The sequence below is a fragment of the Zootoca vivipara genome, chromosome 4, assembly GCF_963506605.1.
Source record: "Zootoca vivipara chromosome 4, rZooViv1.1, whole genome shotgun sequence".
In the NCBI taxonomy this organism is placed as follows: domain Eukaryota; kingdom Metazoa; phylum Chordata; class Lepidosauria; order Squamata; family Lacertidae; genus Zootoca; species Zootoca vivipara.
This window is the reverse complement of record NC_083279.1, coordinates 91389943-91404359: the sequence shown is the minus strand read 5'-3', so window position 1 is coordinate 91404359 and position 14417 is coordinate 91389943. Positions and strand designations below refer to the sequence as shown.

At 46.0% G+C, this 14417-nt stretch overlaps 1 protein-coding gene across 8 annotated transcripts in view; it reads right to left on the bottom strand.

Annotated features, from left to right (window-relative positions):
- DLG2 (discs large MAGUK scaffold protein 2) overlaps positions 1-14417 on the bottom strand; it is an 863264-nt gene that overhangs the window by 107422 nt on the left and 741425 nt on the right. Inside the window, exon 1 of one of the 8 annotated variants that reach the window (XM_035114527.2) lies at positions 2919-3754. The exons of the other annotated variants lie outside the window; for them this stretch is intronic. The gene's annotated coding sequence lies outside the window, so the exon portion shown is untranslated. Of the gene's footprint in view, positions 1-2918; positions 3755-14417 lie in introns of those variants that run through there. 8 annotated transcript variants of the gene reach the window in all.

The following is a 14417-nucleotide window of genomic DNA, read 5'->3' as shown; positions in this document are numbered from 1 at the left end:
TATATTCTGCCCTTCCTCCCAAAAGAACCCAGGGAGAAAGGCAATAAAGGAAATAAAACATATTTAAAACAATTCCAGTACAGAGACAGACTGGGGAAGATTTCTACTTAGAAGGCTTGTTGGAAGACAGCAGGCACCACAAAGGCAACTGAGATGGTGCTGGTCTAATATTGAATGGGAGGGGAGTTCCAAAGCTATATGTGAAGCTAGGGGTGTTTGTTGCTGTTGTCGTCCCAATGGACATTGCTTTACCCTCACATTTGCCAAAGTCTCCGTTCACCTAGCTCGGAGAGATCATGTTGGAGCTCTCCACAATCAAGTTTTGTTTCCACCATCCTGGATAGTGGCAGAGCACATGTTTCAATCTGTGGCATCTTCACTTGGGGGGTGGGGAGATTGACTTGGAAAAACCTCTGTCCGAGGCCTTAGTAGACAGTACATGGAAATAGGGAATGACTATGAGCAGCTTTCTACTTCAAGGTAGATGGAAGGGTGAAAGATCATTTAAAAGTTGTGCATTGCCAGAGAAGCAGGTGTGTGTGTTTGGGTGGAGTGGGGCGAGTGGGACCCAGAACTGCTGGCATTAATTACAGACATCTGCCAGAGAGGGAGAACATGTGCAATTCCATCCACCCTGCTCTTTTTCACAAATAAGCTCAATTTGATTTTCAGGAGACAATGAGGAGCAGAGTACTTCGTTGCTAAAAATATCCTCATCCCTTCGCCCTCCCACTTGAGGTCTCCCCAAAGGAAAGTGTATCTTTGCCCTTCTTCCCTTCCAAGGAGAAAGACCCCCCTCCCCTTTCCAAAATATCCGCTCAAAAATGTTCAGATATATAATCTGTTAAAGATGCTTAGCATTTAAATTGCATGTTAGGGTGTTTATAAAGCACTTTGTTTTCACGATCCTCCCAGAAACCCCTACAAAACAACCCTGTAAGGAAGGTCAAGGCTATCGACATCCCTGATTGCAAGGAAGAAGGTTGAGGCTGGGAGAAACCAGCATATTTACGGCTAATAACAATGCTGCTAAATCTTAACACAAAGGCTACCAAGTGAGTTGGTGGCCTTGGTAAGGTATGAACTGGGCACTTGATGGTTCGCTGCTTGGCCTCTTAGCCACTGTGCTACAGTAGCTTGTGGCAGCAGCCTGTGCAAAGGCAGTGGCGAGGAACAAGGCAAATCCTAGCAGTGAGGAATGAAGCCTTGCAGACCACCATTGAGAAAAGTATTAAGCCCCTAGCTGCCAAGTTATCCCCCTTTTTAAGGGAAATTCCCTTATGCTGAATAGGCTTCCTCGTGAGAAAAGGGAAAACTTGGCAGCCATGATTAAGCCACTGGGTGTTCTTTCAAGTGTCTTGGATAGTCCCAGAAACAAACACACACACACACACACACACACACACACTAAATCAGTGTTTCTCAACCAGTGTGCCTCCAGATGTTTTGGGACTACAACTCCCATCATTCCTGACCACTGGTCTTGCTAGCTAGGGATGATGGGAGTTGTAGTTCCAAAACATCTGGAGGCACACTGGTTGAGAAACACTGCACTAAATAAATGAAATAGATAAATAGAGGGATATGAAAAATGCTTTAGAGTTCTTTCAAGTAAAACAGAGAAATGATGGACTTATTGATCTTGCAGAGCTTCCAGGGGGAGGGTCTGATGTAAATTAACTGCTCTCTCTCTCACACACACTATTTAAAGTACAGGTCAACACAAAGCAAGGAGAAATGAAAGCAATGAATACTGCCTCTTGTTTTCTTAAATAAATAATCAACAACAGCATGCAGCAACAGGGAGATCAGAGTCCACAGCATGCGTTCTTCCCCAATGTCGTTTTCATCCAAGATTTGGGATGTATGAATCATTCATTTGAATCTAGAACAACCACGAATCTTGTGCCACACTCAAGATTTAACACGTTTACTGTGGCAAAAGCTTTTCTGAGCTCCTTCATTCTCTGCACACAGTGATAGATACTTAGGGGCTAGGGGTACACCTGTATGTTACAGTGGTGAAAGTTCACATTTACACCAGCTGCTAACCTCAAAATGAATTTCATGGCTGTCTAAAACTAGATTATGTATTTCCCTCGCTTTGCTGGACGCCCAGCCTGTGGAAGCTGACAATCCCATTTGGCGCTGCATCTCTGCATTTCCAGACTTTTACAAAACGCTGCCTTGGGAATGAGAGCATGCAAATGAAAATGTCAGCCTCCACCAAATTTTGGATATTTACTGTAACACACGCACACAGGACAGGATGGTGGGGGAAGTATTGGACTCTGAATGACAGCAACAAAAGGTCCCCTTTTGGAATTCATTTGAACCTGTTTTCTTTAGCATAGAGCAGTGAAACTGGTTACCCCCCCCCCAAAAAAAGCAACCCTGGCATGCAAGTCTCTCCCAGCATCTTGATGCAGAAAACACAAAATTACCCAGTTATTCAAGACTGAATTAGAATCAAAGTCACACACATATCAGAATTGCAGGGAAACAAATGCTTCTCTCTCCCCCGCCCCCGTCTGTAGTTAACAAAAGCTACATCACTTTCTCCTCTTAGCAGCAAATGCAAACCACCCCAAAAGCAGGGACGCTAGCCTCTGATTTCTCCTCAGTTGCATGCCCCAATACTTGCGTACCCAAAAAAAAAAAAAGCCAGAAACTTAGATATTGTGATTATTAGTTTGCCTTTTTTTGCGGGGGTTCTTTTTTGTGTGCAAAATCCAGCATGCACTTTTTGCCCCTTCCTCTTCTCTCAGCCCCCAAATCTGACACCTGGTCATAAAACAACAAGGCATAGAGATCTCTGCCGGCACTGGTGACAAGTACCTAGGGCAGAGGGATGCATTCAAAAGCAACGAGACAGATTTGCCAGCATTTGGGAGGAGAAATGAAGCCACATCACTCACCCAAAAGGCAGGTTTCGCTGGAACAAAAGCAGGGTGCTCCAGCAGCAGCAGCCTTTCAAGATCCCCCCCGTCAGCCGCTGACTTCGCACTTGCCTTTATAATTAAGCCAAGCAGCTCTGCTCAGTCACTGAATCTGATGAATTATAAAACGGGTAGCTCCCAGACTCTCATATTTTACATCACAGAGGGAGGTCATCCAACGAGGCATGCACACACACACACACACACACACAGCCTGTGTACATGTATTCGGTTATAACTCATCCCAATAAACACATTAGAGCTGGCAGCGAGGACTGTAATTGGTGCTTAGGATGCACAAGCGCAAGCCAATGGCAGGCTGCAGCAACCACCCTCTGCTCTGTGCAGCATCCTCAATTGTCACTCACAGCACCTTGTTAAGGTGGAATGGCCAAGTCTGCATCAAGGCCAGCAGGAGGCCCAAGACAGGCATTTACGGTGCCAGAAGGAGGCCGAGCTGGGTCAGTGCTAAACTCACATATATAGAAGGGAGAAAATGGGGGTCACCCTTGCTGTTCAAGTGTGCTGCGTGAACTACTTTGGGCATGCAATGCGGGGACGCGGCACCCCCCCCCCTTGAGAGGGATGGTGGTTTAAATTCAGTGGGCAATGGGCAAACTCACTGAGGTTCTTCTCAGTGTGGTATGATGGTTAAGAGCAGTGCTTTTTTCTTAAAAAATGTTTAGGGGTACAGTGGTACCTATGGATATGTACCTGATCAGTTCCGGGGTGCCGTTCGCACCCCAAAAAGTCGCATCCAGAGCGGCGCTTTTGAGCATGCCCGAAGTGCGCAGAATGATTCTGAGCATGCGCGAAGCATGTGCATGTGCGCATGGTGAAACCTGGAAGTAAACACTTCTGGGTCCGCTGCGTTCTTAAGTTGAAAATACGCAATCCGCAGCTAACAAAACCCGAGGTATGACTGTACTCTCATTTTCCCACTCATATTGATATTGGCCTCAATGAGGTCAAACTTAGGTTCACAAAATGTTTAGGGGTATGCGCCCCCCTGCGCCCCCCCCAAAAGCACTGGTTAAGAGTTTTGGACTAGGACAGGGGTGGCCAACTCCCAAGAGAGTCTGATCTACTCACAGAGTTAAAAACTGGGAGTGATCTACCCCCTTTTGAGGGGTTCAGGTCAAAGCTGTTGAGTTTTTTTAAGGAAGGGAAGCCCTGTTTTGGGGGGTTTAGGTCAAACTTGTTGAGCTTCTTTTAGGAGGGAGGGAGGCCCATTTTTGTTTAGGGCTTCAGGTTTTTTAGGTTCAGCTTTTTTAGGGAGGAGAAAAATTTTGGGTGAGCTTTTTTTAGGGGTGCCAGTGATCTAGCAGTGATCTACCACAGACATCCAGTGATCTACTGGTAGATCACAATCTACCTGTTGGACGTGCCTGGACTAGGACATGGGAGGCCAGGGATCAAACCCTCACTCAGCCATAAAGCTTGGCCTTGGGTCAGTTACTCATCTTCAGTCTGACCAACCTCACAGGGTTGTTGTGAGGATAAAATGGAGACAACAACTACCTTGAACTCCTTGGAGAAAAGATGGGACAAAAATGTGATACAGAAGAAGAGGAGGAGGAAGAAGAATAAGTAGTAGGAGTAGTTTGGGCTCGAGGTGGTGGTGATTCTGAGCTTCCCCCTCCACAATTTGGGGGGAAAGCAGATTTTTTCTCTCCAATCCCAACAGAATGCACAGAGAGTTCTCACCCCTCCCCCAAAGCCGTTCCTGCTACTATCCCACAAACAGGGCCCTTTTAATAAAAGGGGAAGGATCAAAGAGGAGTGGTTTGCCCTGCTCAGCATTATGGATTCCTGGACCACAACTGTTGCCATTGTAAGAAGACTTGATCTCCCAATGGAAAGGCCACAAGCAGCACCTGAATGCAACAATCCTCTCTCCTTCTGCAGTTTCCAGGAACTGGTATTCCTAAACATTTTGTCTCTGGAAGGGGAGGTCGAACACAGCTATCAGGGTTAGTGGTCACTGTAGGCACACCATGTGTAGTATTTCTAGTGCAAGGTCCGGACTCGGGGCAGGGAGAAAAAAAGAACAGTGGGAGGGGGGAATCCAAGAGTCTACCACACATCACATCACGGCTCGGGTGGGAATCACAGGGCCTGGGGCCAAATGTGGACCCCAGAATGTTCTCTGTAACGAAATGCGGCCCTTGGGATGTTTCCCCACTCCTTTTCCTGGGGAAAGGAAGCTTGGAGCTTGGAATGCTCACATCCCATTCAAAACGCCCAGGTTAAAAACTTAGTCTGGGACAACCTTCTCACACTGTCAAAAGAGGGCAAGTAGGGATTTCCTTCCTTTATTATTTTTAGGCTCCCTTTTAAAGCCTAAAGGCCTCACTAGGTGGCTTATATAAAGCAACCATTAGAAAATGCCCAGTCATGTTTCAATAAAAGAGCATGCTTAAAACAACAGCCTGCAAGTTTGCAGGCCAGCGAGCATCATTACATAACCGATGAAAACAACTCGGAACAGCTTCAGGCCAGCAGTACTAAAAGTCTACAAAGAACATATCCCAAAATATCTTGCATTATTATTATTATTATTATTACCCATTTAAAAAGCTTGTACTGACGAGGCCATACATTTGGGAGTTCCACAAACATGGGGCCACCCCCACAAAGGCCCTGTCTTTGGTGCCTTCCAGTCCAAATGATCTTAAAGTCAGGCCTATGAGGAGGAACTCTGTAGCTGATCTCAGGACCTAGGTAGGCTTATCTGGGTGAAGGCAGTTCATTTGACCCATCCCCAGCCTGATTTACTCCAATTGTTCTTCTCACAGTGGCGCTCTGAGAATGGGAAAAAGCTGGTTGGGGAAACAGACAAAAAGGCAGTGCGTACATCTGCATTCTTCCCTTGCTGTTGTCTGCAGCAGGGCTTTTTTAAAGACCATTCTTAAAAACAAAAAAAACCTGCTGGATCAGGCCAATGACCCATCAAGTCCAGCTTCCTGTTCTCACAGTGGCCAACAAGATGCCTGCAGGAAATCCGCATTCGGGACCCGAACACAAGAACACTCTCCCCTCCCATGGTATCCAAAAACAGGTATTTAGAAGCCTTACTGCCTCTAACTGGAGGCTAGTGACCACTGACAACATTATCCTCCATGAATCTGCCCAATCCTCTTTTAGAGACATCCCATCTTTCCCTACTAGGCTTGGGTGTTGTTGTTTTGGTAATGTTGCTCCTTAATCCACTGAATTATCAGTTGCTGCAAAGAACGATCAGGAGAGTGCTGTTGGGCTCACATCCTTCTTCTGGGCTACCAGTAGTTAGTTGGTTGGCAACTAACCTGGTGGAGGATGTTTTTTTTTTTTAAAAAAATAATTTTTATTGAGGGTTTTCTTGGTTTACAAGGATGTGTGCAATGTCTCTCTTAGCATTTTTACATACCAGTTTCATTTGTTGAGACACTGGTGAGGAGAGGGGGAAGGAAAGTAGATGGGGGAGGGTGGGGTGGGGTGACAATGTTTCTATTTTGCTTAATAGGTCTGTCAGCGTCGCTCGTGTAGGTTCTCTACTGTTTACTTGTTTTCTGTTGATAGTGAGAGATGTTGGGGTTGGCCTAGGATATGGTTGTTCCTTTGTGGTTGGCTGTGGTGGTCTTTGTTTTGTGTGTGAGTGGGGTGGGTGAGTGTTTTGGGTCAGGCTAACCATATTGATTCGTATGCTGTTGGTGGATTTTTGTCATTGTCTTGTTGGGCTGTGTATGTGATAAAGGGGAACCATACCGGGGTGAAGCCGTCTTCTCCTATTTGTCCCCGTGTCAGTTTCAACTTATTGGTTAATTTTTCTAATAGGGCTGTTTCCCATACTGTTTGGTACCACTGGTCCATGCGAGGATGCTTTTTACATTAGTATGGTGATGGTGAATAGCATGATTACATTTCCCTAAATGGCTTAGGACCACAATACCTGAAGGAGTGCTTCTTTCCACATTGCCCTGCTCTTGCACTGAGAGCTTAGGAACATAGGAAGCTGTCTTATACGGAGTCCATCTAGCTCACCATGATTTCAGGCAGGTGAAACCACCACTCAACTATGGCTTTCCCCCAATGCTTTGCTTTAAATAAGGAGGCTTCTTCTCGATGGTTACTTTAGAGCAGTGGGAATACAAATAGCTCGATTAGGAAAGAGCAATTGATAAGATGACCCAGCCTTGTTCCTGGGAGATGGAACAATCAATGAGGCTTGCTGGACGTGGCTTGAATAGCCATTCGTACTATTGACTAGACTGTGGATCCAGCCTTTCAGAAGACCTATTGTCAAGCAGCAAGGCTATTCAGGGAACAGCCAGGTTTAATGAGCCGATCAGGAAACACCTTTCCTGGAATTGCATTTTAGCCAGGCAGAAGAGTCTACATCAGGCACGTCCAACAGGTAGATTGTGATCTACTGGTAGATCATGGGGTGTTCCTGGTAGATCTCTGGCCACTCAGTGATCTACTCCCCCCCAAAAAAAGCTCTACAATTTTGGCTTTCCTAAAAAAACTCAGCAACTTTTGCTTCCTAGCAAAAAAGTGGGCCATCAGATTAAGTTCGACTATCAGACTGGGGATTCAGGACCCTCAACTGTTTTATATAATCAACTTTCGATTATGTTCTGTGTATATCGCAATGCTCATTCAGTTCCATTCATTCATGTATTCAGTTCCATTCATTCCTTTGCTCCCTAAAAAAAGCTCAACCAACTTGGCTTCCCCAAAAAAGCTCAACAACTTTGATCCGTCCAACGACAATGGGTAGATCACTGCCAGTTTTTTTACACTGTGAGTAGATCACAGTCTATTGGGAGTTGGACCTGGTCTACATGAAAACCACAGCTATGAAAGCTTGATAGCTCCTTGGTAAAGGGACAGCCAAGCACTCTTGTTTGCCTTGCTCTTTGTTTAGAGCGATACAAAAAGGTCTTTAAATGTTTTAGGAGTTGTACCTACTGCTGCATGAGATGTATCTATCTGCTCATTCAGTGGGCTTCCCCTTCCTCTCTTCTTCCCACACAGCCTAAAAAACTGCTCTATAGTGTCCCCCAGCTCTCTGGAGAATATTTTGAAGGGGAGAGAAGCAGGATGTTCTGTTGCACAAGAGGAAGTCTATTAGAGATGGGGAGAAATCCAGTCCACTTCACATGTAAAGGTGAACCTACCTAATTCACACATTCTGAAACAATATGTTCACACTTCTCCAAATTTTGCAATGCAGCTCTCGAGCCGAGTAATGCATACCAAAAATCACACACCAGGGCAATGTAAGCATATAAATTCATATATTAGTGAAAATAACGTACCAAAAAGCATTACGCTAGGGGAAATTGCTTTGGAAAGATGTGCATGTTAGGCAAACATTGCCTATTTTAGAATATATTAACACTAAAATGCTGATGAATATTCACGAGGACCTGTTTGTTGCTTCGAATGACAAACGAATGTGGAGAACTAAACTTAAGAGTGGAAAAATTGAGAAACTAGGAGACACTGAAGTTGAGAGGTTCACACATTTCCACATTGGGTACAGCCTTAGGTAGAAGGGTAGGCTGCCTGGCCCAAGACATTTTGCTGAATTAGTTGAAGGAAAAGATGCCATTGCCCTTTCATTCCACACCAAGAAGGCACAGCCAGACTGAGATAGCATTTGCCCCCTTGCCCCCTGCTGCGAGCACCTGCTGCCTGAAGCGGCCAACTCACTCTACCATGAGTGTGGGGAACCTATGGCCCTTCAGAGGGTGCTGAAGGACAGCTCCCATTAGCTCCAGGAAACATGGCCAGGAGTGGTGGCAGCTGTCGTCCAGCAACACCTGGAGGTCCAAGGGTTCCCAGCACCTGCTCTACCTATCACTAAGGTTCCTCTGGAGCTTTGTGCAATATGCAATAACTCCCTCGTTCTTTCTTTTGTCCTGAAAAGAATACCTGGCCTTCCCTCTGTTAAAGAGAACGCACACAAAGGATAGCCGCGTGGCGTTTTATTGAATCCAATATTAGTCTGTTTAATGGTGTGTTCCTTCTCGGCTCTTTTTCCAGCTTGTTGCTCGAGTTACCCTTGTGCAATTTGTCAGTCGTCGTGAATTTAAAGGAGCATTCTCTCTCTCTCTCTCTCTCTCTCCCTCTCTCTCTGTGCCTTGAACAGGAGCCATCAAACAAGGTCAGACTAAATCAAGGGCAGGGAACATTTTTCAGCCCAAGGTCATCATTCCCTTCTGGTCAATCTTCTGGGATGGGAACACATGGAAGTGATGGGTGGGGTCAGAGGGAAAAGTGGGCAGTACAATTAATGTGGATCTTACCTTTGTACAGGATGCTAGTTTCTACACACACACACACACACACACACACACACACACACCCTACACACCAACCTCTCTGTCTTCCACCCAGGAAGGCAAGCAGCATTGTCAAAAAGTTCAAAGACAAAGTTCAGGCAGCCAAAACACTCAGAGAGATTGCAAAGCAGGGCTGGTGAGGCGGGTGGATGAGGAGGGTGTGTAGCCTCTGAAGAGCCCAGAGGACCAGCTGCATTTGGCCACATTTGGTCTCTGGGCCTGAGGTTACCCACCCCAGGTTTAGATGCAAAACAGTGGAGGGTATGGTGAGGAAAACCATGACTAAGTAAGACCACAGTTTGTAGTGCGGAGTTGGCAAAATTTAAATGAAGGCGAAAAGGAAGAGTTGACTTAAAATTTAAAGCCAACTGCAGCAGACTTGTTTTACTGAATCTATCTATCTATCTATCTATCTATCTATCTATCTATCTATCTATCATCTATCATCTATCTAACCATCCATCCAACTTTTACTGAATCTCTCTCTCTCTCTCTCTCTCTCTCTCTCTCTCTCTCTCTCTCTCTCTCTCTCTCTCTCTCTCCCTCCCTCCCTCCCTCCCTCCCCCCTCCTCATTGTATTACATTATATTTGTTAATACCTCTCTGGTCATTCAAAGCATCTTCTCTAGGACCATTGATCTGCTGTATAATTCCATGTGCAGAGGATGGATTTGTGACAGAGATCAAGCATCCTCCAAGAGCTGCTGAAGCAGGAAAATGTTGAAGGGCAAGGAAGACAAGTGGGTTGACGATAAGCAGGTGGTGACATGACTGTATCATGCATGCTGGTGTTAACACAGAAATAAAAAGGTAAAAGGTAAAGGACCCCTGGACGGTTAAGTCCAGTCAAAGGCGACTATGGGGTTGCGGCACTCATCTCACTTTCAGGCCAAGGGAGCCGGCGTTTGTCCACAGACAGCTTTCCGGGTCATGTGGCCAGCAGGACTAAACCACTTCTGGTGCAATGGGACACCGTGACAGAAACCAGAGCACAGAGAAATGCGGTTCACCTTCCTGCTGCAGTGGTACCTATTTATCTACTCACATTGGCATGCTTTTGAATTGCTAGGTTGGCAGGAGCTGGGACAGAGCAACAGGAGCTCACCACGTTGCGGGATTCGAACTGCCTACCTCCCGATTGGCAAGGCCAAGAGGGTCAGTGGCTTAGCGCCACAGCGCCATCTGTGTCCCTTCATACAGAAATATGGTCTTGTTAGAAGGAAGTTAGAAGGGCTGGATCATTCCCACGGACAATGATCATTCCCACGGACAATCGTGGGACACGGGCCGGACATGCACAGAAGCGATTTCCGGCGCCGCGCTGTCCATGTCTGGGGCCCCGAAAATCGCTTCTGTGCATGCCCGGAAGCCGAAAATTGTGCCTGCGCAGAAGCCATTTTCGGCATCTGGGCATGCGCAGATGCGGTTTCCGGCATCTGTGCGTGCGCAGATGCCATTTCCGGCACCACTCGGTGAGTCCCCGCGCCGCGCTGCACCGGTTTAGCGCAGCACATGGGGGACTTGCCGAGCAGGCGGCTCAGTGACCGAGCGGCTCGTGGGCCGGAAAAACGGCCTCCGTGGGCAGGATCCGGCCCATGGGCCGGAGGTTGCCAACCTCTGGAATTAAGGATCTACAAAGCAACTACAATTCCCATGATTCTTTGGGGGAAGTATTGTGTTGTCCAGCATGGTGAGATTGGATGATCATTTCTTTGTTGCTCTTCCTGAAAATCCAATTTATATGAACACCCAGTGGTTCAATCAATGAGAGGAGCAAAGCATGTTTATAAATCATGCACATTTTTGGTGTGTGTGTGTGTGAGGACGTGGGGTGTCGATGAAAAAAACTACCATGTGAATGAGTTGAAGGTATTAGCAGGCCTCTGAACCTTTGTTCCTTTATGGAACGGCCCTATTAAAAATAATTAGATTAAAAGGATTTTCCAATTGCCGCTTTTAAACCACGATAATGACACCTGCCATGTTAAGGCATTCAGTTGGAGAGATGCAAACTCAACACACAGAGAAACCAAAAGGGACGCCCCTCTCAAGGGAGAGGATGAACATTAATGTCACTCAGGACACCCGCATCTGCAAAAAGGATTCATTATGCTTGTCATGCAAATAATGCAGCTATAGATTTTAGAAAAGATGTAACTGAAAAATGCCACTCGGGAGTGAACTGCACACACACACACACAAAACGATATTGCAGTAACTCTGGAGGTAAGCATGGATTTGGGGTGTGTGTGCGCGTGATGGGGAGTGGATGATGGGTAGGAAAGGAGAGGGATATTCTGCAACGACAATGCATAAAAATGTAATAACACAGGAGAAAATTGGATTTCTTTTGGTGATAGAAGCAGAATGACCCCCACAGATGACAAACACATTATGTGCAGCTTGTGCTGCGGGGAGCTATGATCTAGTAATGAAAAGTAGTTCGACTGTGAAATTAACCATTTGGCTGCCGTTGTGCATGATGCCCAAGCAAGCGCCGTTCTGTGGAAATAAAGGGAAGTAGGACAAGGAGAGAGCACCTGTCTGGAACCCTGGAGAGTCACTACCAGTCAGTGTAGAAGACAATTGAGCTAGGCGAACAGGTGTAAGGAAGCTTCCTATCTTCCTATGTACCCAGGAAGGCCTGCTGCTCACTGGCACAGCACTTGCATGAGGAAGTTGCCAGGTTCACTGCAATCTCCAGATACGACTTGTTTTTCCCTGCTCCGGATGGTAGGACTTGAACCAAAGGCTTCACGTTACAAGAAAGGGAATTCCGACTAAACATCAGGAAGAACTTTCTGACAGTAAGAGCTCTTCGACAGTGGAACAGACTCCCTTGGGAAGTTGCGGACTCTCCTTCCTTGGAGGATTTTAAGTAGAGGTTGGAGGGCCACCTGCCATGGGTGCTTTAGCCAAGATTCCTGCATTGCAGGGGGTTGGACTAGATGACCCTTGGGGGTCCCTTCCTGCTCTACAATTCTATGATTCTTTGATTGGGAACGATCCTGCCTGGAATCCTGGAAAGCCACTGCCAGTGGGTGTAGAAGATGGATCCAATGTTTTGACTCAGCAGCTTCCTAAGTCCCTAAGGCAGTTTTCTAAGAGATTTACAAGTATCTAGCTTTAAACAAAGGGACACAGAGGGGCATGTTATTGCCATGGTGGCTAACGTTGGGGAAAACAAAACAAAAAAACAACAACCTGGAAGCCATTTCAGGGAATACTAATTCTTTCCCGTAATACATGAAGATGTCTCTCAGTAACTGACATGAATGAATCCTCTTGTTCGACATGGCAAATAGCTGCAGAATATGCCTAATGTGCCTTGTCACTTTTGACGGCTCGCTCTGTCATCCCAGCCTCTCCTGCTGCATGCAGCGTGGCCTGTGTTGGTTTCAGGAAGAGGAGGTCAAGACTAATCTGCCCCTCCACTCGCTGAGGCTACACGAAAAATTGCCGGGAGCCTGCTCATCTTTGAAGCCTCCGACTGTCAGGGAAAGGGATCGAGACAAGTTTACTCCATGTTTACATTCGTTCTCTTCCCCCCACCAGCCTTTCTCTCCAAAAAGTCCCTATTATGACAGCCCCTGACCCTTTTCTCAAATGTTCCTCACCCTCAGCTTTGGGCTCAACATCTGAATTACACTGACAACATGCGGCAAAGTATTTGCTTTAGTCCAAATCAATATGTGAAATTCAGCCTGCTTAGCTACCTCTTCGTCTTCTTGAATGTTGCCTTGGCACCACTGGCTCTCAGGTGTAAAGTCTCCTGGTCTCAAAGTTCTATTTATGAATTTACTCGCCGCCTGTCAAGAGCAGACAACCTCTCCTGGAGCAGAAATGAGGCATTTGGCTGCATGAGGCAGACAGAAAATCCTCTTACCCTTCCCCCCCAAAAGTCAAGGCACACAGTATCTGAGGTTGGTCAACCTATTTTAGCACAAGAGACAGAAAATTCCCTCTCCCTGGCAGTAGAAATATAATAATGCCCGACAATAGGGTTGGCCCAGTAAAAATTCCCCCACTTTGATACCACTTTGAACCAGGCATAGGCAAACTCCGGCCTTCCAGATGTTTGGGATTACAATTCCCATCATCCCTAGCTAACAGGACCGGTGGTCAGGGATGATGGGAATTGTAGTCCCAAACATCTGGAGGGCCGGAGTTTGCCTATGCTTGACTTTAAACAGTCTGGGCTTCTGCCAAAGAACTCCGGGAACTGTACATGCCTGAGTGAAATAGGGGTTTCCTAACAACTCTCAGCATCCATAACCAACTACATTTCCCAGGGTTCTTTGGGGGAAGCTATGACTGCTAAAGAGTTTTAAGTGCTTGTAGCTCTGAATCGTCTCACTGTCCATAACACAGCTTCCCCAGGCGAAAACAATGTCCTAGAGACTGATAAATGCTTTAGATTCTCAGAGACGACAAAACACTTATCTAATTTATGGAGCTCACAAACTCCTTAAGTTTATATCTGCTTTCAACAACGAACATAAACAAAACCCAATTTCAGCGCAGCCCCAATTTAAGTGATACTTGCATTCCGTGCTTCTAAGATTAGCTTCTTGATAGTGAAAATTAATTTAATTTAGTAAGAGGCATATTGGATTATATGATCTCGGCTCAGGTTGACATTTGCAGTGGAAGGTTAAAAGTAAATTAGGAAAACAAAGACATTCTGCTATAATCTTTAATTCGTTCTGCTGACCTTTCCCTGCTTCGTACCAAAAGCTCGAGAATGATTAGCATCATCTTTGAGTTGGTAAAGCAGTTCCATGATTTGATTGTTACTTCTTGGAGACGAATGGTACTTTCTTTCAGAATCATACAAATAGGGTTTGAGGTGTCTTTAGAAGCCATCTTGGCTAAGCCCCTGACTGAGGCAAGAGACCCAGACCTAGACCACTCCCAAAAGATGACTGCCCAGCTTTTGCCTGAGGGCCTCCAGTGCTCTTATCATCAAAAAGCTTCTCCTATTATTCATCCAAAATCTACATTCCTGTAATTTAAGCCAGTCAGAAACTTGTATATCTTCCTAGGGGTGGGAGTAGAAATTCAGAGAGGCAGTGTGCAGTTCAGTATGTCTTATGTAAAGGTACCTCTGACCATTAGGTACAGTCGCGGACAACTCTGGGGTTGC